The 26,687-nt window shown below is 44.6% G+C and overlaps 1 long non-coding RNA gene across 1 annotated transcript in view; it reads right to left on the bottom strand.

The window, feature by feature from the left end:
- LOC112253823 overlaps positions 1-20,585 on the bottom strand; it is a 36,049-nt gene extending 15,464 nt beyond the window's left edge. Inside the window, exons 1-5 of the long non-coding RNA XR_002954072.2 lie at positions 20,234-20,585; positions 19,004-19,099; positions 18,416-18,505; positions 18,069-18,201; positions 17,718-17,803 (exon numbers count right to left, since the gene is read on the bottom strand). This is a non-coding gene — a long non-coding RNA (uncharacterized LOC112253823). The remainder of the gene's footprint in view (positions 1-17,717; positions 17,804-18,068; positions 18,202-18,415; positions 18,506-19,003; positions 19,100-20,233) is intronic.
- Positions 20,586-26,687: the final 6,102 nt, after the last annotated feature.

Here is a 26,687-nt window from a genome sequence, read left to right as displayed (position 1 = left end):
ATGGCCTTTTTTGCCTTTACCTCCCTTCTCACCTCATTTGCTCACATTGTATATAGACTTGTTTATACTGTATTATTGACTGTATGTTTGTTTTACTCCATGTGTAACTCTGTGTCGTTGTATCTGTAGAACTGCTTTGCTTTATCTTGGCCAGGTTGCAATTGTAAATGAGAACTTGTTCTCAACTTGCCTACCTGGTTAAATAAAGGTCAAATTTAAAAAAAAATGTTTAAATGATGTGATGGCAACGGATGAATGGCACGACAATGGGACTCAGGATCTCGTCACGGTATCTCTGTGCATTCAAATTGCCATCGATAAAATGCAATTGTGTTCATTGTCTGTAGCTTATACCTGCCCATACCATAACCCCAACGCCACCATGGGGCACAACGCCATACACGCTGTCTGCCATCTGCCCGGTACAGTTGAAACTGGGATTCATCCATGAAGAGCACACTTCTCCAGCATGCCAGTGGCCATCGAAGGTGAACATTTGCCCACTGAAGTCGATTATATATTCATTTAAGGAGATGCGTCGTGCTGCATGACGCAAATGGTGATCACAGCAGATACTGACTGGTTTTCTGATCCACGCCCAACCTTTTTTTTAAAGTATCTGTGACCAACAGATGCATAGCTGTATTCCCAGTCATGTGAAATTCATAGAATAGGGCCTAATGACTTTATTTCAATTGACTTATTTCCTTATATGAACTATAACGCAGTAAAATCTTTTAAATTGTTGCATGTTGAGTTTATATTTTTGTTCAGTGTAACTACTGCTGTACATACCTTTTTTCTACTTATATTCTGCCCATACTATCTATACACTTCACATATTTATATCCCGTACTCTGACATTGCTGGTTCTGATATTTCTTAATCTCTTGTTTTTTCTTATTTTTTCTTTTCTTTTTTTGTTGGGATTATTGGTGTATTATTACTATACTGTTAGCCATTTGCTGCACTGCTGGAGGTAGAAACAAAAGCAGTTTGCTGCACCTGCTTTAAATTCTGCTAATCTGTGTGTATTGCGACAATTAAACTTTGATTTGATACCTATTAGATAGACAGGTTACAAATGTTTTAACAATTTGCATTCAATTGCCCTTCCCTGTTACAACAAGCTTCCATTTCCTCTGTCACAAAGAGATTTAGGGCTGATTTAAGATGAAATTGTCAACCATGTTACAGTCAACCCTGTTACTTTATTTGGCACTTAATAGGCACTTAGTAAAGTTTTACAAAATGATTGAACCTCTTGAGATGGGAAAACGTGTTTTTTTTAAAGTTTGAATTTTTTCATGACAGAATGTTTAAATTAGGTGAAATCCTAAAAGGCATCGAATTGGTGTAACAACCTATCTGAGTTTGTCCAAATGTAGCCTGTCACATTATTGAGTCTGTGAAATCACAAGGTGAGTCATTATAGCATGCCGCCACGGATGATGTCTAACATTTGGACTGGGTTTGGACACATGGGAGTTCAGAGATCAGTAAGGGACACTAGGGAGGCGTGTAACCTGCAAAAGAGATCGCATGGGCAGTATACCCCAGAAAGATAGAGAGACGTGCTGCTCTCACACCAATGTTCTGTGACTGTGACCCTACTCAAAAACTACAGAGCAGCTTCAAATCAAAATCAAATCAAATTTTATTTGTCACATACACATGGTTAGCAGATGTTAATGCGAGTGTAGCGAAATGCTTGTGCTTCTAGTTCCGACAATGCAGTAATAACGAGCAAGTAATCTAACTAACAATTCCAAAAAAAAAACTACTGTCTTATACACAGTGTAAGGGGATAAAGAATATGTACATAAGGATATATGAATGAGTGATGGTACAGAGCAGCATAGGCAAGATACAGTAGATGATATCGAGTACAGTATATACATATGAGATAAGTATGTAAACCAAGTGGCATAGTTAAAGTGGCTAGTGATACATGTATTACATAAGGATGCAGTCGATGATATAGAGTACAGTATCAACGTATGCATATGAGATGAACAATGTAGGGTAAGTAACATTATATAAGGTAGCATTGTTTAAAGTGGCTAGTGATATATTTACATCATTTCCCATCAATTCCCATGATTAAAGTGGCAGGAGTAGAGTCAGTGTCATTGACAGTGTGTTGGCAGTAGCCACTCAATGTTAGTGGTGGCTGTTTAACAGTCTGATGGCCTTGAGATAGAAGCTGTTTTTCAGTCTCTCGGTCCCAGCTTTGATGCACCTGTACTGACCTCGCCTTCTGGATGACAGCGGGGTGAACAGGCAGTGGCTCGGGTGGTTGATGTCCTTGATGATCTTTATGGCCTTCCTGTAGCATCGGGTGGCGTAGGTGTCCTGGAGGGCAGGTAGTTTGCCCCCGGTGATGCGTTGTGCAGACCTCACTACCCTCTGGAGAGCCTTACGGTTGAGGGCGGTGCAGTTGCCATACCAGGCGGTGATACAGCCCACCAGGATGCTCTCGATTGTGCATCTGTAGAAGTTTGTGAGTGCTTTTGGTGACAAGCCGAATTTCTTCAGCCTCCTGAGGTTGAAGAGGCGCTGCTGCGCCTTCCTCACGATGCTGTCTGTGTGAGTGGACCAATTCAGTTTGTCTGTGATGTGTATGCCGAGGAACTTAAAACTTGCTACCCTCTCCACTACTGTTCCATCGATGTGGATGGGGGTGTTCCCTCTGCTGTTTCCTGAAGTCCACAATCATCTCCTTAGTTTTGTTGACGTTGAGTGTGAGGTTATTTTCCTGACACCACACTCCGAGGGCCCTCACCTCCTCCCTGTAGGCCGTCTCGTCGTTGTTGGTAATCAAGCCTACCACTGTTGTGTCGTCCGCAAACTTGATGATTGAGTTGGAGGCGTGCATGGCCACGCTACTTGTGCTACTGACCTTGGTTTTTGAGTCAATACAAAAATGAAGCCCAACAGTTATTTTGAGAGGTGAGTTGACTGTCCACCATAGGGGGACTGACTGATTGTTATGAGACGGTAGTGACTGTCTGTAGTCTGTAGTAGAGGGTCGCACACTTACTAGACTTTTCACAAAAATACCCTCGGCTACACATATTACTGCAATGTAAACTTGTGAACTTGTCACGTCTGGAGTAGCGCATAGACCAACAGTTGCCCCCCTCTAAGCAGGGCAGAGTAAACAGACTTGTCTCGTTGAGACAACACTCTTACAGTTAATACCAGAGCAATGTTTTTGAAACAGCTGAAATGTACAGACATTGTTCTTTATTTTTTAGACTTATTTAATAGATTTTTTTTTTTTTACCTGAAATTGTAGTAAACGCCTGTCACATTCTGAAACTGTCGCCGTAGCTTCAAATCTCCCCAGGAAATTACCATGGTTTACAGTCACAATTTGCTTTGACCTAATATAACGACATCCATGATATTGATTAATTTGAAGCCCGGTTTGTTCTAAGGTATCTTTAATACACTAGTTTAAGCCTAAGAGCTCCTATTTAGCTAGCTATGGTTCAGCTAAACATCAGCATTCAGATAACAGCCAGCACGTTGATGTGAGGATGCAGAAATTATGTTTAGCTAGTTAGCTAGCTTGCTAGTTAACGTAACCTAGCTGTGTAGCCTATATTATAATACGAATGACACTGTATAACGTTTTTACTGTACATTTATATTCGTATTGGAGGGGTAAACGTTCATTATTTATACTCTAATGTTACTTGATCCTGAAGCATGTTGCTAGTTAGCTAGCTAGCTAGCTAGTGGGAGTTATCTGTGTATTGTCAGCTAATTTAATGTGTATGGACAAGAAAATAAACCCTTTAATTGTCTGCACATACTTGTGAATTCTTCCATTATTAAAGAGTGTAATATGGTTTGGTTGCATTATTCAATAGTGTAATATGTTTTAGAAGAAAAGTTGGTTGGATTGTTAAATAGTTTGTGCATAATGGCTTGTGCTCACTTTTGATATTTACGGACAATTTGAGCTACGGACCAAGAATGTAGCATTGCCAGCCACAACGAAAGGTAAGGCAAAGATGTAATATGAATTGAAAAGTAGAAATCTCTTTTGCCACTCCTCAGACTCTCCTTCATTTTTATTAGTGGGAATAGGGCCTGTATGGTCTCACTGCAGGAGTCAGGTTGGCTTTAGGGCCACACACACTCACACACATACACACACCCAGTGTGTGAAAGGAACCATTAATGAATTGACAGACTTTTAAAAGGGAGAAGCTAAGGGCATTCTCTCTTGGTGTCGGGGGACTATTGAAAAGCAGTATGGGTGGGGGGGGCTCTTGTAAGGTTAAGTCTGGAGTCTAAACTGGGCCTGGGGACGTCCGCGCTGGGAAACAGCCACTCCTCTGAAAGGACGTCAGACAGGTAGAGAAAGAGTCCTGCTGGGGTTTTCAAGCCCTAAAACAAACAGAGGGGACTCAGGGAGCCACGCAACCCGCTGCACGTCCACCTAATTTAGCCCCGGTGCTGGGAGAACCGTGGGGCACAGAACTGGGCAGGAATGTACGGGTGGAACAATAGCCACCTTTAAATGTCACACGCGTTCTCTCCAAAAACAATGCCCGTGCAATTTGTATGACAGACCGACCTCCCAACGCAGACATTTAACCCCCTCTTTTCAGAGCGGAATGCCAGGAATCAGCCAGGCGATTGTGGGGCTCCTTTGACGGGAATCTCGGAGGGATGGTTGGGATCCTTTGATGCTTTTTCCCTGTTTATCCATGAGAGAAGGCACCATGAAAAGTTGGGGTGCGCTCGGAAGCGCCACTTGTGTGGGATCCATCTGTATGGCTGATCATAGGCTTTGTGCCATTGAGATGAAAAAGACACAGAATTAATTGCAATGGGTGATAAAAGAAACGTGTTAAATTAAATTAAAATCAAAGCCACAATGGGTGACCGGTCAAGGTTCCTTTGCCCCAGGTTCCTTTGCCCCACTTCTAGTGGCAACACTAGATGTATCAAGAAAGAGGAACTGATTCAAGAAAGAGGAACTGATTTTAATGAGACTGTTCTAGAATAAAGGCATGTATCTGTCATAAAAAGGTCCTGATTTCTTGAAAAACAAAGGGTACAATTCTTGATTTGTGAAACTAGAACAAATCAGACCTACCATTGTAATAGACAGAACAAATTGCTCCCTCTCTTTCTCCCCGGTCTCACTCTCTCCTCTGTCCCCTTTCCTCTCACCTTTTTTCTCCCTCCTATCTCTCACCCTTTCCCTGCATCTATATTTCTTCACCTCTTTCCCTCTCTTAAAAAACTGTGGCAGCCCATGACTTGAGCATCAGCATATTTGATCTCAGTCACATCCTGTGCCACTATTTTCCACCATCGGAAGACAAGTCATTCCTGGAATCAGCAGTATATTTTGGTTCCTTTCTTGTTCAGATCCTGATGCACCAGCTGCTTTACTGGCTATGTTTGGTGCTGCAGGTGTAACATTGTCTTAGTTATGATGTTTTCTCTCTGATGTGTCTACTGTCAAAGGGAGTGTGGTCACGCTAATGCACAGGGTTGGGGTGGGCTGATGCTGGTAGTCTTAGTTTGGGGTGGAGGAGGGGGGTGGATAGTTATGGTTGTGTGTCTGGAGAGGTTGAAGGTGTTTTGTATGTGTGGGAGGGGATTATCACGGTCTGGGTGGGGGGTTGCTGTGTGTGTGTGTGTTGTGTGTGTGTGTGTGTGTGTGTGTGTGTGTGTGTGTGTGTGTGTGTGTGTGTGTGTGTGTGTGTGTGTGTGTGTGTGTGTGTGTGTGTGTGTGTGTGTGTGTGAAAGCATCTGAGATATGGGAAATAAAAGACAGTTGCAGATACACAAAGTGCCACCATAACCCTCACCCTGCCCTCTCCCAGACTGCTTTGTGTACCTCAGCTGATTACCAGACAGGAAGTAACAATGGGGGACACAGATCAGCCAGGCCACTGGTGCCAGTCATCACACTACAGTAAAAACATCATATTTTTCAGGACTGGGATCTTTACTCCTCCGCTGAGAGAAAAACACAAACCACAAAACAAAAGACCTGAATACTATACGACATGTATGTACTACACAAGGGCATGTTGTTCATGTTGTCTAGCAAGAACGAGCTCAGGTACACCTTGTAACCGTGTCAATATACAGTACCAATCAAGTTTGGACACACCTACTCATTCCAGAGTTTTTCTATAGTTTTACTATTTTCTACATTGTAGAATAATAGTGAATACATCAAATCCACAAAATAACACATACGGAATCATGTAGTAACCAAAAAAGTGTTAAACAAATCCAAATATATTTGAGATTCTTCAAAGTAGCCACCCTTTACCGTGATGACAGCTTTGCACACTCTTGGCACACTCTCTTTACACACTCTCTCAACCAGCTTCATGAGTTAGTCACCTGGAATGCATTTCATTTTTAAAATTTTATTCAACCTTTATTTAACTTGGCAAGTCAGTTAAGAACAAATTCTTATTTACAATGGCGGCCTACAACGGCCAAAGGGACTGCAGTGACGCCTCTTGCACTGAGATGCAGTGCCTTAGACCGCTGCGCCACTCGGGAGCCCACAATTAACAGGTGTGCCTTGTTAAAAAATTAATTTGTGGAATTTCTTTCCTTCTTAATGCATTTGAGCCAATCAGTTGTGTTGTACAAGGTAGGGTTGGTATACAGAAGATAGCCCTGTTTGGTAAAAGACCAAGTCCATATTATGGCAAGACCAACTCAAATAAGCAAAAAGAAACGACAGTCCATCATTACTTTGAAAGTTTCTTCAAGTGCAGTTGCAAAAACCATCAAGCACTATGATGAAACTGGCTCTTCAGGAAGACCCAGAGTTACCTCTGCTGCAGAAGATATTGGAGTTAACTGCACCTCAGATTGCAGCCCAAATAAATGCTTCACTGAGTTCAACAGACACATCTCAACATCAATCGTTCAGAGGAGACTACGTGAATCAGGCCTTCATGGTGAAATTGCTGCAAAGAAACCACTACTAAAGGACACCAATAAGAAGAGACTTGCTTGGGCCAAGCAACACGTGCAATGGACATTAGACTGGTGGAAATCTGTCCTTTGGTCTGATGAGTCCAAATTGGAGATTTTTGGTTCTAACTGCCGTGTCTTTGTGAGACGCCGAGTAGGTGAACGGATGATCTCGGTGCGTGTAGTTCCCACCGTGAAGCATGGAGGAGGAGGTCTGATGGTTTATTGTTTCAGTGGGGAAGAAAAAAATAGGAAAAACTAAAATACATGTGCTCCTTTGATTGGATTGACAGGTCGGAATTAGTGGCCTAGGTATGCATAGTGATGCATGGGAGGGACAGGGGTGAAAGGAGAGGAGAGGGGGGTGGAGGGGTGTAGTAGGGTCTGTGTAGAGGGTGGGGTGGATCCAAGGGGAGAGTGCCGGTAGGGGGGCTTCTGTTGGGCTCTGCCCAGGTCTCAGGCTTAGGGCCTCCTGCAGATTTGACTGACAGGGGGAGGTCCAACACCCTGGGGCACAACTACCATTTGATTATCTTTTTTCTTTCTTTTGTACAACTAATTAATTTACTATTTTTCCATTTTACTTCACAGTTTCAGAATCAACTGCTTTGGCATACAATGTCAAACTAAACGCGGCAGATCTCAAATGAAAAACAACGAGACAGAATAGCCAGAGAGAAGGAGAGATGGACAGACAAGTTGACAGATAACTGTGCTGATGCAATGTTAGGTGGTTTGGTTGGCGTTTCTTCCTCTTGACGGCTGGGTGGGTTGGCAACAAGCCCCCAGTGTCCGGTCTGGGGCGTGAAGTCACTAGCTCTGCTGGTCAGCTACTACGTACCTAGCGGTGCCAAAAGCCCTTGTCTGCCCTAGAAAGCCTATGTAAATTACGATTGCCAGAACGCCCCCCCCTAAAACATGTAGATGACCGTTTTGGGCTCAAAATGTTGTTTTTTATAATCGCTACTGTGAATTATTTTAAAGTTCACTACAAATCGTGATATTGAATTAAATAGTGATCCATTTCCGACTACTACATTTGTCGTCACACAGGAACACGCGCTGATACAGACCAATCAAGGGCCGGCAGGCTACAAGGAGGTTCGCGCCCTCATGCACAGATCTTTGCACGTGCACTTAAGGGGGTGTGGTGTGCTATCCAGATGACAGCGCAGAGTCAACGAGCCTGTCAAGTGGAGATGGAGGGGCTTGACCAATGTCTACGGGGCTGACAGAGGATGACAGAGCAGAGAACAGAAGATGGACATGGAGATGGAGGATTGTCCTCACACTATGTTCGAAATATCAATTTGGTATGCAATTATAATTGAATAAGTAAATTATGTATCAATTCCAAAACTACATCGTATGTCCAAGGTTATTTTTTATGATGACAAAATGATGCAGTTGCACAAATGATAAAGAGTCTATAATCATATAAAAATAGAGATAAAATAATATAGTCCACTTTTTTCTCATGGGGTAATCCAATCTAGCCTAACCGAGTTGTGATTGGTTGTTGTGTTTTCAGGTGGAACAATCATGGTCATATGATATCCAGACTAGATAAGGTACTCGCGCGCACTTCACTTGAGTTAATTTGAGTCTGATTTTACAAAGAGAGTGACCATGCCGGCATGTTCTGTATTTAACTGTACTAATCGTCACTCGAAAGAGTCTAATCTTCATTGACTCTCTCCGGCAGGATGAAAATGACTACATCGACCATGATCCTTTGCTAGTTAAGGCCACTTTCATCATGAACCTTAGCAATTTTTTGGTGCCGCTTAGCTCCATTCAGCAATATGGAGCGTTTCAAATTCAAATACTTCCGGCTTCATATGCCATCGGGAGTTTTCTTTAGGATGACGCCAGCGCTATCACTATCTGTTGGTTTTAATGTCTAATGGTTTGGCGTTGAGACAGGGCGTAGCATGGGGGGGTACTGAGGCACAGGGACAGCTGTCAGGCCCGTTAAGTGGAGAGGTCCGTTAGCGAAGCCCATGTTAATTAGTGTTGGGTAAACTAATTTGGTCCAATCAGGGTGGCGGGCCCTCAGCGAGTATGACCTCTGACCCCTGGTGACACAGGATACAATAGGGTTAAGGTCACACTCGCTGGCTGGCCCTTATTACTCTCCATTACTCAGATTACTCACCACTCACTGGGCTCTGCTCTGCTGGGGCAGGAAGGGGGGGACAAACAGCACAGACTTACAATGAACCGGTTCTGTCCCTCCGAGCACTGCCCTGATGTAGGGTCAGACCACTCACTGATATTATAGCTGCTAAGGTCAAAGCCTCTCTCACCTGATGTGAGACAGGAGCCCCCTCCTTAAAACCCCTCAATCCCCAATCACCTCCCTGAGCTGCTACTACCACTCCATCCTGAAGTCATCACATAGCCCGCCCCCATCTCTGTGGCCCCCAACCCTTCTCCCTTTCCTTCCCAGTCCACTCCTCATCATTAGGACATGCTGCCGTTTGGGTAGACTCATCAGCTGGCTGCATTATCTAAGGACTTGTGTGGAGGGGTCACACAAACTAACTCAGCTCCTGCTGGGAACTCAGCCAAACTAATATACACACACACAATCACACGGTCAAGCATACACGCACATAATTACAAAAGAAATACACAGAGGCATGCACATGTGCACATTGCCACAAGCATGCATGCACTCGCACAGGCACACGCGTGTTCTCCTGCTGGGAGACGATCCCAACAGTACCAACAATGTTAGCTCCAAATCAACAAGCTGACTGCACAGGGCGCTCCACCCCTTCCTAAGACCACCGCAAAAGCTCCACTTGTGGTAACCCATCCCCATTCTTAGCCACAACATCACTTTCATTTTCCCTAGGAATCTATTCAAACAAATTAAACGTTCTGAAAATTATTTCTCAGTTAATAGGGGATTCTCCGACCCCCCTCCCCGGAAATAAAAAAAAGTTACCTATTTGAACCCACTTGGAGTCAAAATACAGGAAATCTAAATGAATTCTGAAAGTCAAACACATCAAAATGTAAACTTTGTGTCAAACACCATAAAGTCAATGTATGGACTTAGGGAGCAGCATTTCATCTATTCGCCCTCTGGTCTCTGGCTCAGTGACTCAGTGTTCTAATGACATGTCCATTCTACATCGCTGTGGGTTAGTGGTGTTCTTTGGTGTCAGGCTGCACATTTTAAGCCACCAGCGTGGCTTTAGCATTTGGCTTGCATCACAAGTCACTACAAAAGTATACCGTTTCCATGTGTATGACTTTCAGCTTACTACCTAAACCTTCTGAGAGATGGGCTACAAGGGAAACAGATGGACACAATGTATCCTTCGCAGTATTGTAGCTTATGGGCAAAATAAAAAAGTGAAGCTTCATGCAAAATAAATAAAGTTTAAACGTATAGTTTAAAATGGTATGTGGCTATCTGACAGCAAAATAGAAGGTTACATTTGACCTGACTCCAATACTTATTGCTAAAGATGTAAAGGACTGGCACCACTTCTGTGAAATTCCAAGAATCCCACACAAACCTATCACATGAAAAGGAATACTCCAAACAAAACTAGTAAGTCACCATTTATTTAAACTAAGCCCTAGCCAATTACAGAAGAATAGGCTAAATAGTAGAGACGAACACAGACCCATGCAGGCGCTGGGAATGTAGAGGCATGGCGATGGACTCCAGGGGCAATTTAGCTATGCCCCCTGCCCCCCTCTTCCTCCCTCCTCTAGCCAAAAGAGGTTGTTAATTTGTTGCGCTTGACCCCCGGCATTGTGTCCACTGTGTATCTAGTTTGTAAAAAAGTGCTTTTATCTGCTCTCTAAATATGTCTAAGCTCAAAGGGTTATGATGCTTTTATATCAGCCGGGAGGGGGACAATGGCAGGGGCTCGCCCTGACCCAACCCACACCCCCTCTACTCTCATACACACACACACACACACACACACACACACACACACACACACACACACACACACACACACACACACACACTGTCCCCAAGCCCACCCCCATACCCCCTCTTGGCCCTTTTGGCTTCTGTTTGTGTCCCCTCTGTCTGAGGTCACCAGGACAGCACCAGGACATTCCACACCCAGCCCCTCTGCTCTGCTCTGCTCAGCCAGCTGGAACAGAACAGAACAGCCCGCCACCATGTATTGAAAACACAAAACACCATCCAGTCTCGCTATAGTAACGGCTATCCTCTAACTAACAACAGTTCAACATTACATTTCCGATTATGCCGATTATGAGCAAAGTGGATTTCTATAATGGATTACAACAATAGACTATGCCATTTAGCAGATTATTTTATCCAAAGTGACTTACAGTCATCGTACATATATTTTACACATGGGTGGTCCCGGGAATAGAACCCACTATCAAATAGAACAACACCTCACAGCAAAACTCCCCTATCTGACCTAAATAACTCGTATGCATATGTATCTATACTGGTGTATGTATGTTTTTAACTGAAAGATGCTACTGAATGTAAATGAAATATATGAACATGGAAATGTAGCATATGAACGTATTTGGATGGAGGCCTAAAGTAATGGGTCTCTCTTGTTTTTCTCAGTGTTGTGTCAGTAGAACCTGTTTAGGTTCTGTTTGTTCTTATTAAAAATGTGTGTAGTTCAGTCCTTGAGCTATTCTTGTCTATTGACTTTCTGTTTTATGTCATGCTGCATGTTTTGTGTGGACCCCAGGAAGAGTAGCTGCTGCTTTGGGAACAGCTAATGGGGATCCTTATAAAATACGAAATTCTATCCGGGCGCTGCAAGTGCCAAGCTCTACCAACTAGGCTTTTTCCACATTTTGTTAGGTTACAGCCTTATTCTAAAATTGATTAAATTGTTGTTGTTTTCCTCATCAATCTACACACAATACCCCATAATGACAAAGCAGTTTTTTTTAGAAACGTTTGCACATTTATTTAAAAAATGAAAAATGGAAATATACATTTACATAAGTATTCAGACCCTCTACTCAGTACTTTGTTAAAGCACCTTTGGCAGCGATTACAGCCTTGAGTCTTCTTTGTTATGACGCTACAAACTTGGCACACCAATATTTGGGGAGTTTATCTCATTCTTCTCTGCAGATTCTCTCAAGCTCTGTCAGGTTGGATGGGGAGCGTCGCTGCACAGCTATTTTCAGGTCTCTCCAGAGATGTTCGATCGGGCTCTGGCTGGGCCACTCAAGGACATTCAGAGACTTGTCTCGAAGCCACTCCTGCATTGTCTTGGCTGTGTGCTTAGGGTCGTTGTCCTGTTGGAAGGTGAACCTTCACCCCAGTCTGAGGTCTTGTGTGCTCTGGAGCAGGTTTTCATCAACAATCTCTCTATAGTTAGCTTCATTTATCTTTCCCTTGATCCTGACTAGTCTCCCAGTCCCTGTAGCTGAGAAACACCATGCTTCACCTTAGGGATGGTGCCAGGTTCCTTCCAGAAGTGATGCTTGGCATTCAGGCCAAAGAGCTCAATCTTGGTTTCATCAGACCAGAGAATCTTGTTTCTCATGGTTTGAGAGTCCTTTAGGTGCCTTTTGGGAAACTCCAAGCGGGCTGTCATATGACTTTTATTGAGGAGTGGCTTTCGTCTAGCCACTCTACCATAAAGGCCTGATTGGTGGAGTGCTGCAGAGATGGTTGTCCTTCTGGAAGGTTCTCCCATCTCCACAGAGGAACTCTGGAGCTCTGTCAGAGTGACCAGCGGGTCCATGGTCACCTCCCTGACCAGGGGCCTTCTCCCCCGATTGCTCATTCGGCCAGGTGGTCAGCTCTAGGAAGAGTCTTGGTGGTTCCAAACCATTTAAGAATGATGGAGGCCACTGTGTTCTTGGGGACCTTCAATGCTGCAGAAATGTTTTGGTACCCTTCCCCAGATCTGTGCCTCGACACAATCCTGTCTCGGAGCTCTACGGACAATTCCTTTGACCTCAAGGCTTGGTTTATGCTCTGACAAACCATTTCTGTGCACGGGGCATTGTCATGCTGAAACAGGAAAGGTCCTTCCCTAAACTGTTGCCACGAAGTTGGAAGCACATAACCATCTAGAATGTCACTGTATGCTGTAGCGTTAAGATTTCCCTTCACTGGAACTAAGGGCCCTAGCCTGAACCATGAAAAACAGCCCCAGACCATTATTCCTCATCCACCAAACTTTACAGTTGGCACTATGCATTAGGACAGGTAGCATTCTCCTGGCATCCGCCAAACCCAGATTCGTCCGTTAGACTGCCAGATGGTGAAGCGTGATTCACATATATACGGTGTACCATCCCATGTTCACTGGGCAGTTGTATCAATGACCCACTGTATGCTATGATGTAGACCACAAGTAGTGTTGTATCCATTCTGTACATTGAACAGCAGGCCTTGTCTCTCAGGTAGAGCAAGTGAACACCAGGAACACCTGTATGAGGTGTTGTGTAATGAGAGGCCTGTGAGATGTGTGTTTGTGAGGTACGTATGAGTTGTGCGCATGGGTGTGTGTTTGAAGTAGCTTAGGAGTGTGTAAATTTGAGGTACCATATGTCTGTGGGTGTTAGGTGTGTATGTGAAATGTGAGTTATGTGTAAAGTGTGTGTGTGTGTGTGTGTGTGTGTGTGTGTGTGTGTGTGTGTGTGTGTGTGTGTGTGTGTGTGTGTGTGTGTGTGTGTGTGTGTGTGTGTGTGTTTGTGTGTGTGTGTGTGTAATGAGTGGTTCAGAGGAGCTGTGATTATTCTCGCCTCCTGCAGTGCGGGTCCTCCGGCTCTGTGGGCCCCAGAGAAAGCGCCCTGTATTTAGCGTGTGGGAACGCACATTCTGCCCCTTATCGCTGCATTGTTGCAGTCTCTCTCTTTTCTTCTCTTTTTTTAACTAATTGAATTCTTGACTCCTGAGCCACAGGCCCAGCCTGAGAGAGACAGAAGAGAAAGACATGAATTTCAGGCTTTTTCTTGCGGTTGAGTGGGGCAGAGCAGTGGGGGTGAAATTGGAGTGGGGGGGCTGGAGGGGGCGTCTCCCTGTACTTTGATACTAGAGGTCAGAGGTCAGCCTCCCTCCGTGGTGAGAAAGTGGCGAATCGGGGCGGTTTATCCAACAATCATTTTCTTTGGAAACTTTCAAAGGCATTGCCCCTGCAACATCTTTGTAGTTGTGCTTGAGGAATTCTAGACAAAACAAACCCCAAAAAAGCGCCCCTTTCTCACCTCTCCTCAGGGTAGCTTCTCCCTCCAGTGGCTTCCAGCCCCCTCTCCTTTACGAGTGGTCAGTGTAACCCCCCCTCCCTCCCCCACCCCCTAGTCTTCCCGACATACATTGTGTGCCTGCATTTTGGCGCTGAGAAATGGATTGATCTCATTGGCTCTTTGACACTGAGCGTCAAACCCTAATTGGTCCTTTGAAGTAGTCTGTTATTGGCTATCCCTTGCTGCTCACCCTGTAACACGGTGTAACACATGCACACAGGTGATTCTCTGGGTGTGTGAGTGACAGCTTTTGTGGTGACTCTCTCATGGACACACAGTTATCTGATTAACTGATTAACACCAGAGTTCCAATCAATCAATTTATCAAATTGTATTTGTATGGCTGAAGTTTTTCAAATAAGCCTATATTTGTGACAAAGTGTCCGACATAAACCCACAATGAAAGAGCCAAGGTGACAATGGCAAGAATTCCCTAGGAGGGATAAACCTAGCTTTCATTACATTGGTCCTAGACCATTTCCTTACTCTTCCTACAGAGCAACACAGCAGCAGTAAACAGCACCACAACTCAACGCAACAACCTATGGTAGGAAATCCAATCAGCTGTGACGCCATGCTCTCTCCCGTTGAATAGTGACCTGCCTCGGCAGCTCCAGCGCCCAACCTGTTCGTTCTTGTTGGCCCAAGCCTGTCTGCAGGAAACACCTCAGTCAACTATTAACCACCTGCCCCGCTTCCTTATAATTCAAAAGCACATCACCAAGAGTGGAAAGTGAAGACCAGTAACTGAACCCATTTTCACCCTCATCCTCTGTCACTAATACAGCAAGTCCTCATATCTAATGTGTAGTACGGGGTTGGGGAGTAGGTCTGTCCCTGATCATGTCAGAGTCAAGTCCAAGACCCGATTCGACCCCTTTCACTCAATTGCTGATCGATGACAGAAAACCTCTTGGACATGGACCCAACAGAGCCCAGGCCTATTCCAGTAACCACGTGCCATATGAGGTGGGCCTCTGGACACATACAGTATCCCACAGCGTGGTGTGGAAAGATACACTTGATTGAGAAAAGCAATCTGAGAGAAAAGGCCAGGGCCAGATTTACTGCTGGGATCAATCTCGTCCAGCACAGGCAGGGACAACACGGAGCCGCATCAGCCTTGGCATTTCACTGCGGCCACAATACACCTCTCTGTAATCCTCTAACAGACCTTGAGGTGATTTTCACTGTAAAACGAGAGAGAGGGAGATGGAAAACAAGGGACACCGAGAGAGGAAGATTACACAGAGAAAGGGGGAGCGGGGAGGACGAAGAGAGGGAGAGGGAAACATTTCAAAGCCCCCAGCCTGAACACTAGGGTCAATATAAAAAGAGCAGTGGCAGTGTAGTGTAGCGGAGCGGAGGGATGACCATTGGGTAATAGCAGTATAGAAGTGGTACTATTGACAACAGAATATGGATATGACCATTGTTGGTTAGCATACACTCAATGGCATGACAGCATAACAGATACTGTGGGAAAGCAGCTCTAGAGGAGTAGTGAAGCTACAGTACGGTAGCATCGCTACAGCAAGGCATAGCCACGTTAGCAATAGTATGGCAACCCCCTGTCTCCTGCTGCCCCCCCCTCTCTCTACTCATTAGATTTCTTCATTTTAGAAATGTATGTAACCTTTATTTAACTAGCCAAGTCAGTTAAGAACAAATTGTTATTTACAATGACGGCCTACCCCAGCCAACCCAAACCCAGACGATGTTGGGCCAATTGTGCGCCGCTCTATGGGACTCCCAATCACGGCCGGTTGTGATACAGCCTGGAATCAAACCAGGGTCTGTAGTGACGTCTCTGAGACGTCACTACATGGCACTACTGAGATGCAGTGCCATAGACCGCTGCGTCACTCGGGAGCAGGGACAATTATATTGACAACACAAGGGGCTCCCTCCCTCTCTCTCTCTCTCTCTCCCTACAACACCAAATCAAAAACATGGCACCACCACCCCGTCGCTTTCGACTGTCCTTTAAAACAACATTAAACCAACTTTAAATTCCATGGTTAAACCATGTCATGCAACACAGTTGGAAGAGTGGAAAGCTGTACAAAAAAAATAGTTGTTTATCAGATTTATTTTGAGCCATGTCCTTATTGACAAGACCTGTGTCATGCAATCACTTACAATGTATTGGCGGTACCATCACATCACTGACTCTGGCTATGACATCTCTCTCCTTGTATCCCCCTAGCTCTAGAAGTGATCAGTTTGAAGGGGTAGGTGAGTTTATAGGTTTATCAGTGAGTTGACACCTTGATTCCAAGGGGCCTTTTAATTAACCAGGTCATTGGCCAGTGTGTGGAAGGAGCAGATCCATTATCAGGGGGCAGCAGGCTGAGGCACGGCTGCTATTTCAGCCAGCAAATTGGAGAATTAATGAAGTGGATAATCGGCCCGTACTCTCAGAGCTGACGTCCTGGCTGAGCAGACAAGGCCACCGGGGCTCAGCGTGAGTGTGTGTCAGTGTGAGAGTAATATATACTGAAGGAGTGTGTATGACAGAGAGAGCGAGTGAGTTCATATTGTCCGTGACCCTGTCTGTGTGTCTCTAAAATAAAAGTGTGTTTGTGAAGTTGAGTTTCTGTACTGAATGAATGTATGGCTGAGGGGACAGGGGTCAATGAGCAGACACAGCCAGTCTCACTACAGTATCACAGTCTTCCAGGTCTACCCCATTTCTATTCCAGTCAATGAATGGAAATGGAATGCATGAATCTGAACAATCCACCCAGAAGATGATGGGTGTCTCTGATCACCTGAATTGAACGGAGTTGACCCAGGGCCTGTTATCCGAGGGGAGCTGCTCTCTGTGATCGTGACTCATGGTGTTTCCACTCTGCTGCGGCTTTAAGGCCAGTTTGACGGATCAGCTGCCTGCCGGTCTGGGGCAAGTGGTGAAGCAGGGATACTGTTACAACCTTGTGCGTCTGTGTGTCATTAAGGGTGTCTGTTTCTGTGTGTGTGTGTGTGTGTGTGTGTGTGTGTGTGTGTGTGTGTGTGTGTGTGTGTGTGTGTGTGTGTGTGTGTGTGTGTGTGTGTGTGTGTGTGTGTGTGTGTGTGTGTGTGTGTGTGTGTGTGCGTGCGCGTATGTGTGTGCGCAAGCAACATTAAGTGTGTGGGTGTGTACATGGCTGAGCAATCAAAGGGCCTATGAAGGCAACCCCGCTTTGCCTTGATATCCTGTTTTTTCACCTCTCTCGATCCCTCTTTCACTGTTCCCCAGACCACCTGAGGGAAAGAAATATCGTCCTATGCAGTAAAAGAGGACAATGAACCCACTGCTAGGGTTCATCTAGCCCCAACCTCGACCATCACCTAAACCCAAATTGGTGGCTGACAATTGTTCACATAATAATGGCATTACCGAAGCCAGTGTTGTACTGGACCATGGGGCTTGTCCTGAGGGGGCAGGACTCTCATATATGATGTTAATGTAGCTGTCCGACTATATTGGAACATTCTAGGCATGTACGTACCTCTATGTGGGACTAATAGCCACAGACCACACCTTGTCATTCATGGGGATAGTGCCTCCGGGGCAGTTGGAAGACAATGTCCAAATCTAAAAGAAAACGTTAGGAAAATACTAACATTATAACCATTGTAAATGTGATAAAACCATAGTTGTCTGTGGTTGACAGTTAATATGCTAATATGCCACAGGGTGGAACACACAGAGTTTCTGATGGCAATTTATTCGCCCAGCTTGCATTTGACACACACTCTTGGGTTGCCACCCAATGGGACACTGCAGTAGAGCTCTGTCAGCCAGTATCATTTCAAAGAAACTGACACATTATGTGCTAGCACACTAGTGTGTGTCTTACCCGGGCTTTTCTGTCTCTGGAGCCGCAGACCATCAGTCCTCCTATGCAGCCCGGGCAGTTCACCTCCTGCTTGTGACCTGAGTACTCTACAGAGAATCCATTCCTCCTGTGGTGCACCAGGATCTTACCATCTCTGTAAGAGACAGATAATAGTTCACCATAACAGACGCGAGTGTGCTTCGATGGCCGTGGGTCTGCAGTAGTGATGATGCTTCTATTTTCGTTAGTCTAAATATGTTCACAGCAGGAATTGGCATATGAGTACTGAAGCAAAATGCTGGACTGATAATAACCACTGATAATATTCCTTCCAGGAATTTGGGTCAAGGCGATTATTGCTCGTTTACCTTCCTCCACTAACGAGGTGCACACTCCGATGTCTGCAGCCTGAGACAGATACAGCACATCCCCATCGAGGCTGTATCCATGGCAACAAGCTGTGGGGGGGGAACACACAATCGAAACATTTGTTTTTCTACACCTCACTTCAGACTTCACGGACTGAGGTGACACGATGACTAAAAGGAGATAATGATCCTCCCTTTAGTTGAAACCTTGTCAATTGCACAACCAGAAGGGAACACTTTTTAAAGTCATCTAAGGATGGACCGTAAGCCAACCATTGACTCTCTGGATAGGGCATAGCAGTACTCCTAATGAGCTTCTCAGCCCCAACATCGAGAACTATAAGCTATTCAGCAACCATTTTTCAAAGACATTAACACCTAAATATCTAATACCATTTACTTGTACACAGCTTTATGAAAACAAACTAACAATAGCGCTACAGGAACTCATTGTCAATTATTTCTCCCTAACACTTCACCTTGCCAATCCCTGTCGTGTTTTCATTGGGGCTAGAGATGAGATGGATTAGGATAACTTCTGAATCTACACTATGTCACCATGAGGCCAAAACTCACAAACACACTCACTTAATCCTCCATTTGAGCGTGACTTCCTTTCTGCAGATCCCATGGCTCCAGTTCTGAGATACCTTCACTCTGTCCTTCAGCGGGATGTGGAGATACCTGTAACACGGACAGTGATGTGATAACACAATTATAACCCCCGAAGAATAACAAATAAACATAACCGCCGAACAGACGACGCTCACAAACAATTCCCTAAAAAGGCTTAGAATTACAACATTGCATGACATGAATATCACACGGCATAGTGGGACACCTCAAACAGAACCATATTTTTTATATGCATGTTGCAATTAGGATCTAGAGGGGATAAGAGCAGTTAGAAAGATAAAAGACTGGTCAGACCTCAACTCAACAACGTCATCCAGGTCTGGGTTCCCAAAAGCATTGTAGCAATAAGATCATCTTAATTCCATTTACACTAAATGGACAAAAGATTATCTTAGTGCTACAACGTTTTTGGGAAAACCCAGTCCAGAAAAGTAGCATATGCATTCACATGTGTTCAGGAGGCTGTGCCAGAGGGGGTGGATACGGGCTGGAGGAAACAGCCTGCTCCTCTCACAGAGCTGAGGGATGTGGTATCCTGTAGCTCTCAGCAGGAATGCCAAGTTCATTTACACTGGCGTTAGGCTGCATCTCAAAGGAGACCCATGGTTCGATTAGAGTGGCTGTCACTGTGGCACATGGAGCTGTGCTGGGGGGAAGAGGCAGTGATGCCAGGATGGCTCAGGTCCAATTCACAATGTTAGGTTCTCTAGACCAGTCAGTCAGACTCCACAGCAGCAAGTGGGAAGAAATAGGCTATTTCTTACAATGAATGTGTCATGAAATACAGTGTCGCCATGTCAACGTAACTACAGTCATTGACCGAGTATTTTATTCTCAGCATTATGTAGCAGCATGACTGTGCGCAATAAGGAATGTGTTATTATGCAGCTATAACTGATTTATAAACGCTGTAAGTCATATCTATAGCATGTAACCACCAGGCTATCTGCATACATTTTTACAAAGAAACAGAAACGTATTCCTGGGGCACCATACTGAAGCATTGTAGCCCATGCACTACATGCTACAGTGTTGCATAATGTTGCATCAAGGAGGACAAGTGGTGTGACAGACTGTAGCAAGCCGGGAAAAGATGTAAACAACGCTTGGGAATTCATGATGCTTACTTATCATGAAACGACCACTGTAGCCTACTGTACGAATAACAAATGTATTTCTTACACATGCGCTTCTTGTCATGACATTCCAGTGTTTATGAACTCTTTCTCTATCTTCCTCCTTACTGCGTCCCGATTAGCAAAATGGTAAACAGTTTTGCAAACTTGAGAAAGGCGACTCAAAGACTTGTATTCCAAATTTGACATGATGTGGTAGAGCACATCATCTGGTAACTTGAATAAGAACATTTTATGTTCTTATTGAAGAAGGTTTCCCTTTTCCGTTTATGTGTTGCCCTGTATATTTCTCTATGAGGTGTATTGCCTCTTCTGTGGTAGTAAAAAAAAAGTTATAATAATAGCGGTAAACGGTATTCCGTGTTTTCAGAGCGCGTTCAATAGAGAAGACACAAGAAGCCATTCCAAAACAGTAACAGCAGAGCACGCGATGACGTCGTGCGACGTAGTGACGTCATACACCTATAACCTGTTGCTCTGTCAGGGTACATGTATAACGTAGCAGGCGTGAAAGAAACGCATGAAACTAGATCGCCTACCTACTGGTTTTGACGAGAAGGGGGGAAAATACTGTGGGGAAGTCATTTTCTGCATGTTCAACCAATCCAGTAAATGTTAATAAGGATGGAGTGTTGCCTTGTTAACGTCCAAAGGAAGTCCTGTCAAAGGCTCTTTCCATTTATCCTGAAAACCGGAACATCTGTTGGGGACATAGCAAAGGCTAGGGTATATGAAATTAAATGTCTCACTCTCCAATTATTATATTGCTTGTATTTGCAACAGTATAAGCAACAGTGACATGTATTGCTTTGCTATACTGTGGCATTTTGAGGTGTTGAAAACCTACACACACATTCCACAGTGCTCTATAGCTAACTGCTGTAATGTTTTGTTTTAAATCAAATCAAATTTTATTTGTCACATACACATGGTTAGCAGATGTTAATGCGAGTGTAGCGAAATGCTTGTGCTTCTAGTTCCGACAATGCAGTAATAATCCAACAAGTAATCTAACTAACAATTCCAAAAAAAACTACTGTCTTATACACAGTGTAAGGGGATAAAGAATATGTACATAAAGATATATGAATGAGTGATGGTACAGAGCAGCATAGGCAAGATACAGTAGATGGTATCGAGTACAGTATATACATATGAGATGAGTATGTAAACAAAGTGGCATAGTTAAAGTGGCTAGTGATACATGTATTACATAAGGATGCAGTAGATGATATAGAGTACAGTATCAACGTATGCATATGAGATGAACAATGTAGGGTATGTAAACATTATATTAGGTAGCATTGTTTAAAGTGGCTAGTGATATATTTTACATCATTTCCCATCAATTCCCATTATTAAAGTGGCTGGAGTTGAGTCAGTGTGTTGGCAGCAGCCACTCAATGTTAGTGGTGGCTGTTTAACAGTCTGATGGCCTTGAGATAGAAGCTGTTTTTCAGTCTCTCGGTCCCAGCTTTGATGCACCTGTACTGACCTCGCCTTCTGGATGATAGCGGGGTGAACAGGCAGTGGCTCGTGTGGTTGTTGTCCTTGATGATCTTTATGGCCTTCCTGTAACATCGGGTGGTGTAGGTGTCCTGGAGGGCAGGTAGTTTGTCCCCGGTGATGCGTTGTGCAGACCTCACTACCCTCTGGAGAGCCTTACTGTTGTGGGCGGAGCAGTTGCCGTACCAGGCGGTGATACAGCCCGCCAGGATGCTCTCGATTGTGCATCTGTAGAAGTTTGTGAGTGCTTTTGGTGACAAGCCGAATTTCTTCAGCCTCCTGAGGTTGAAGAGGCGCTACTCCGCCTTCTTCACGATGCTGTCTGTGTGAGTGGACCAATTCAGTTTGTCTGTGATGTGTATGCCGAGGAACTTAAAACTTACTACCCTCTCCACTACTGTTCCATCGATGTGGATAGGGGGGTGTTCCCTCTGCTGTTTCCTGCAGTCCACAATCATCTCCTTAGTTTTGTTGACGTTGAGTGTGAGGTTATTTTCCTGACACCACACTCCGAGGGCCCTCACCTCCTCCCTGTAGGCCTTCTCGTCGTTGTCGGTAATCAAGCCTACCACTGTTGTGTCGTCCGCAAACTTGATGATTGAGTTGGAGGCGTGCGTGGCCACGCAGTCGTTGGTGAACAGGGAGTACAGGAGAGGGCTCAGAACGCACCCTCGTGGGGCCCCAGTGTTGAGGATCAGCGGGGTGGAGATGTTGTTGCCTACCCTCACCACCTGGGGGCGGCCCGTCAGGAAGTCCAGTACCCAGTTGCACAGGGCGTGGTCGAGACCCAGGGTCTGGAGGGTACTATGGTGTTGAATGCCGAGCTGTAGTCGATGAACAGCATTCTCACATAGGTATTCCTCTTGTCCAGATAGGTTAGGGCAGTGTGCAGTGTGGTTGAGATTGCATCGTCTGTGGACCTATTTGGGCGGTAAGCAAATTGGAGTGGGTCTAGGGTGTCAGGTAGGGTGGAGGTGATATGGTCCTTGACTAGTCTCTCAAAGCACTTCATGATGACGGAAGTGAGTGCTACGGGGGCGGTAGTCGTTTAGCTCAGTTACCTTAGCTTTCTTGGGAACAGGAACAATGGTGGCCCTCTTGAAGCATGTGGGAACAGCAGACTGGTATAGGGATTGATTGAATATGTCCGTGAACACACCGGCCAGCTGGTCTGCGCATGCTCTGAGGGCGCGGCTGGGGATGCCCTCTGGGCTTGCAGCCTTGCGAGGGTTAACACGTTTAAAGGTTTTACTCACCTCGGCTGCAGTGAAGGAGAGTCCACATGTTTTCGTTGCAGGCCGTGTCAGTGGCACTGTATTGTCCTCAAAGCGGGCAAAAAAGTTATTTAGTCTGCCTGGGAGCAAGACATCCTGGTCCGTGACTGGGCTGGTTTTCTTCTTGTAGTCTGTGATTGACTGTAGACCCTGCCACATACCTCTTGTGTCTGAGCCGTTGAATTGAGATTCTACTTTGTCTCTATACTGACACTTAGCTTGTTTGATAGCCTTGCGGAGGGAATAGCTGCACTGTTTGTATTCGGTCATGTTACCAGTCACCTTGCCCTGATTAAAAGCAGTGGTTCGCGCTTTCAGTTTCATGCGAATGCTGCCATCAATCCACGGTTTCTGGTTAGGGAATGTTTTAATCATTGCTATGGGAACGACATCTTCAACGCACGTTCTAATGAACTCGCACACCGAATCAGCGTATTCGTCAATGTTGTTATCTGACGCAATACGAAACATATCCCAGTCCACGTGATGGAAGCAGTCTCGGAGTGTGGAATCAGCTTGGTCGGACCAGCGTTGGACAGACGTCAGCGTGGGAGCTTCTTGTTTTAGTTTCTGTCTGTAGGCAGGGATCAGCAAAATGGAGTCGTGGTCAGCTTTTCCGAAAAGAGGGCGGGGCAGGGCCTTATATGCGTCGCGGAAGTTAGAGTAACAATGATCCAAGGTTTTTTCAGCCCTTGTTGCACAATCGATATGCTGATACAATTTAGGGAGTCTTGTTTTCAGATTAGCCTTGTTAAAATCCCCAGCTACAATGAATGTAGCCTCAGGATGTATGGATTCCAGTTTGCAAAGAGTCAAATAAAGTTCGTTCAGAGCCTGTGATTATAATCGAAGAGAATTCTCTTGGTAGATAATGCGGTCGACATTTGATTGTGAGGAATTCTAAATCAGGTGAACAGAAGGATTTGACTTCCTGTATGTTTCTGTGATCACACCACGTCTCGTTAGCCATAAGGCATATGCCCCCGCCCCTCTTCTTACCAGAAAGATGTTTTATTCTGCAGCTCTATTTACTAACTCTGAGTTTAAGCTCGTCATTGCTTGGCCAGGTGGCCTCTTTGGCTGTTTCTCCTTGTCTTCACTGTTTTCTATTGGCTATTCTGGCATGGGCATGAGTTCCCCGGCAGCAGACATGCTCCGTGGCTTGTGGAATGCCCCTCAGTCCTTCTGAGGGGCTGAGGCATATTGACTGACCCAGTCTCTCTGATGTTTTTGTTGTGGGTTTCTTTTTTGTATGGCGAGCTTCTTGTCATTGCTGGCGGACCCCCATCTTGTCAGTATTTAAAGCTGTCATTGTCTGACATGTTTTTCTATTACAGCCACAATGGGCCCGTTTGATCAAGGGTTATATGGTATGTGATAGGCTGTTTGATCAGAGGTCATGGTGTGTGATTGGCAGAAATGCAGCTTCTAGGTGGCGCTTTCTATTTAGACCAAAGTGGCAGCGTAGCCTTATCTCATTCCACGTTGTGACTGTGTTGCTCATAGAGAGGTGACGGAACTGAAACCAAGTTCCCTGCAACAACTGGATGGCGACCAGGTCAGACACAGGTGACCAGGTCAAACCACTATAGGACCATAGGAACCACATCCCACATCAACATTATGATTTAAAAAACAATATCATTGACTCTATGTATGTATCTGACGAATACTGTTTCTAAGCAAAAAGCACCTGCGGTTCTTGGGATGATGCCAACTGTGAAATACTAGAATACTGTGAAAAAGAGTACTGTGGAAAAGGCTTTATAATGCAAGGACAATGGTTTCAAAAACGTTTTATTTTCTCTGGACAAGTTTGTATGCATTGTAAATCATGTGAGAACCACATATGTTAAATCTCTCTGCATGCAAAATATTGCTCCTTTTCACCTGCAGTTCTAATCTATGTCCAGAATTGAAGGTTATTCACCAAAAGCAATAAAGTACCAAAAGTTGTACAGTGGTGAAATTACTACTAATATCGACCATTCAACTGTCGCAAACCTCAACAGTTTCGTGTCACTAGCATCAATTTGTTCACATTCACATCACGAGGGTGCTCTAGCCTTCAGTTACAACAGGCAGCCCCAAAAGTCCTTGATCAGCTGTGCATAACGGCACATCACTGAAATATGCAGATCGTTTCTTAGAGACGTGTCCTCGGTTGAAAGCTGCATACACTGAAAGGCCATGTCCCAAACACTGGGACATCTAAAAAAAAACATTTATGGGTCGGGTCTCCAGCTGAACTGACATGGCTAAAAGGAAATGAAGAGGTTGGGAGGAGAGAGCTGGGGAGCAGAGGGGTACGCGGGGGGGGTATTCCCTTTTGATCTTTTTAAGGCAGAGAGGGGGGACTCTCCCTGAGCAGGCAAACACATTTAACTGGTAATTGTTCAGATCATTCTGACAATCAGTCTTGGAAATGCATGGACAAACAAAAGTTTACAGCTCCAATTGGAAAAGTCAACAGGTCTCCCGGTAAGGCCCGTATAAACAAATGAAACGTATGAGTTGGAGCTCCTCTTTGATCAGTGTTTGCGTTTCAATTATTCAGCTTGGTTTGGCTGCTGGCTCTTCCCTAACATTGAAGGAAGAATAAGGACATGGATTTAAGGGGATCTCTGTCACATGGAAGGAAAATCAATACAAATAGTATTCTGGGCTCCAAGAATGAAATGAAGAAAATGGGAGTTAACTGTGCACTATTTCTGGACAGTGTCAAACACACAGAAACCTCAAACCCACTTGGTTATTGATTGCTGCTTATTGTGGTTTTCCTGTTGTTTTTTTGTAATATTCTCTATATTGAGAAAAGTAGATGGCAAACATACCTGAGACCTCAGTATGAGTCTCCTGATCAGGAAGATAATAAAGGAAAGTTTGTGGTATTTGATCTCACACAAAAGTTTTACTTTTCTAAAATTAAGATATATTTAGATGTTATGAGTTTTTTTTTTGATCAGGGCAGTTTGCAGCAGTTCTGCATAGGGAGGCAGGGTCGTGCTCCTTGCTCACCCCTGCTATTCTCCTTTCTCAGCGGGGGGGGTGGGGCTAAATTGCTCCCTAAGCAAATGAAGAAGGTAGTTCTTGTTTATCTGGGGTTAAGGACGATGGTTGTGGCTCAATAAAAAACGAAAGAAAGCAATTTTACCCTCTGTTTCTGCTGCAGAATTGCTCTGCATTTGCAAGGCTTCACAGGCTACACAGAAGGTGCGACTTTTCCCACAACGTACTCCTTCCCCAGTGTCTTCTGGGACTTTAGAGTCATAGGACCAACACAGAGCTGTAACAGAGTGAGCAGACTAGGGAGTCACTACAGAGAGCCCAGGGGGACAGAAACCCTGTTAATCCATCATGGAAGGACTCAATCAGATTAATGTCAAGTTTTGTGAATAGACCTTTTAATTCAGTCTTCAAGTATGGAAGAGCATTTCAACTCCTAAGCACTGACTTAACAATTAAGATGTGAGGTTAGATACGGTAAGATATAGTAAGGCGTAAGAAAGGAAGGGTGGGGGTGGGGGGGGTAAAATCATGACCATAGAATAAAAAAGGCATTTGGGATAATGATCCTCCCCAAGACAACAGACTCCAGTCAACATTGAAAAATAGTTGTATGTTTTTTATTTTATACCTTTAGGCAAGTCAGTTAAAAACAAATTCTTATTTCCAATGACAGCCTAGGAACAGTGAGTTAACTGCCTGTTCAGGGGCAGG

Source organism: Oncorhynchus tshawytscha, linkage group LG01 (assembly GCF_018296145.1).
Source record: "Oncorhynchus tshawytscha isolate Ot180627B linkage group LG01, Otsh_v2.0, whole genome shotgun sequence".
Taxonomy (NCBI): Eukaryota; Metazoa; Chordata; class Actinopteri; order Salmoniformes; family Salmonidae; genus Oncorhynchus; species Oncorhynchus tshawytscha.
Note: the sequence above shows the minus strand (reverse complement) of the source record. Positions and strands in the feature narration are given on the sequence as shown.